Source organism: Chrysochloris asiatica, unplaced genomic scaffold, assembly GCF_000296735.1.
Source record: "Chrysochloris asiatica unplaced genomic scaffold, ChrAsi1.0 scaffold00228, whole genome shotgun sequence".
Taxonomy (NCBI): Eukaryota; Metazoa; Chordata; class Mammalia; order Afrosoricida; family Chrysochloridae; genus Chrysochloris; species Chrysochloris asiatica.
In genome coordinates this window covers 2,216,268-2,218,603 of record NW_006408746.1, presented here as the reverse complement: position 1 = coordinate 2,218,603, position 2,336 = coordinate 2,216,268, and positions in this window count along the sequence as shown.

Below are 2,336 nucleotides of genomic sequence, written 5' to 3'. Positions count from 1 at the left end.
AGTTGGTTTGAACAGCAAGGTATGACCCAGCAATCTTGCAGTTAGCAATCCAGTGTTTGTCCTGTAGAGCCACAACGTAACATCAGGTGACAGTTGCTGTTAATTGCCGTCAAATAGGTTTTTATTCATAGTCTCCCTCTATAGAGTTTCCAAGGAGCGTCAGGTGAGTTTGAGCCACTGACCTTGTGGTTCAAATCGACCTTGTGGTGCAGTGCTTTATCCTAAAGAGCCATACAAGATGGCAATTGTTGTTGATGTAAAATTCCATAGAGTGGGTTCCAACCCACTGCAACCCTGCATAGAGTTTCCTAGGAGCAGTTGGTGAGGTGGAACTGCCAACCTTGTGGTTCAAACCAACCTTGCAAACCAGCGCATTAAACTGCAGTGCTACCACCAGAATTCGCCAGACAGCCGTAGATAGTCTAAATTCTACCTGATCTCTAAAACATTTTCAGACTCTAAAAATTTGTGACTCTATGGCTGCATCTAAGAATTCTTGTGGTTGCTGTTAAGTGCCATTAAGTACCACTGAGTTGGTACCGACTATTAGCAACCCTATGCACAATAGAACGTAACACTTTCTTGTCCTGGGCCAACGTCACTATCATTGATATTCCTGAGCACATCGCAGCCACCACCATGCCAATCCATCTCATTGGGTGTCTTCCTCTGTTTCTCCAACCCTCCATTTTACCAAATACGAAACCCTTCCTCAAAGACTGGTCACTCCTGATAATATGCCCAAAGTGTGAAAGATGAAGTCTGGGCAACCTGGCTTTCAAGGAGCATTTTGGCTGTGCTTCTTACAACACAGACTGATTTGTTCTTTAGTAATCCATGGTACTTTTAATATTCTTCTCCAAAATCATAACTCAAATACATAAGTTCTTCTACTATCTTCCTTATTCACTGACCACTTTCACATGCTTATGAGGTTACTGAAAATACCATGGCTAGGATAAGGCACACTTTAGTTTTCAAACTGATATCTTTGATCTTTAACACTTTAAAGAGGTTTTATGCAGCAGATTTGCCTCATGCACTACATTGTTTGATTTCTTGACTGCTGCTTCCATGAGAGTTGCTGGTTGATCTGAGAAAAAAAATGAAGTCTTTTACAACTTCAAATTTCCCTTATTTATATGGATGTTCTTTATCAGTCCAGGGATGAGGATTTCTCTTTCCTTTAATTTGAGGTGCAATCCATACTGAAGACTGTAGTCTTTGATCTTCATCAGTAAGTATTTGAAGTCTTCTTCACTTTCAGCAAGCAAGGTTGTATCATCTGCATATCACAGGTTCTTAATGAGTCTTCTTTCGATCTTGATGCCAAGATTTTCTTCATATAACCCTACTTCTGAGATTATTTGTTCAGCATACAGATTGAGTAAGTGTGGGGAAAGAATGCAACCCTATCACACACCTTTCCTAATTTTAAACCTTTTGGTATTCCCTTGTTCTGTTCAAACAACTGCCTCTTGGTGTATACACAGGTTCTTCATGAGCACAATTAAGTGTTCTGGAATATTCATTCTCTGAAATTTAACCGTAGCATGTCATGATCCACTCAACTGAAATCCTTTGCATAGTCAATAAAACACAGGTAAACATCTTTCTGGTATTCTCTGCTATCAGTCAAGATTCATATGACATCAGCAACAATATCCCTCATTCCGTGTTATCGTCTGAATCAGGCCTGAACATCTGTAAGTTCTCTGTCAATGTATGGTTGCAACCATTTTGGTATTGTCTGGAATAAAACTTTACAATTTAATTATATTTCAGATGATTTCCTCATTCCATTGGGTCACCTGTCTTGGAAATGGACACCAATATGGATCTTTTCTGATCAGTTGGCTAGGTAGTTTGACTTCCAAATTTCTTGGCATAGATGAGTGAGTACCTCTAGTGCCATATTAATTTATTGAAAGATTTCAATTTGTATTCCACCTACTACAGGTCCCTTGTTCTTTGCCAATGACTTCAATGCACCTAGAATTTCTTCCTTCAGGATCACTGGCACTTGATCATATGCTATCTCTTAAAATGGTTGACTATCAACCATTTATTTTTGGTACAGTGACTTTGTTCATTCTTTCCATCTTCTTTTGATGCTTTCTTCATCATTCAGTAATTTTCCCATAGAATACTTCAATACCACAAGTCGAAGTTTGGATTTTTTCTTCCATTCTCTCAACTTGAGAAATGCTGAGCATATTCTTTCCTTTGGGTTTTCTAACTCCAGGTCTTAGCACATTTTGTTATAGTATTTGACTTTGTCTTCTGAAGCTGACCTTTGAAATATTCTGTTCAGCTCTTGTACCTCCTCAATTCTT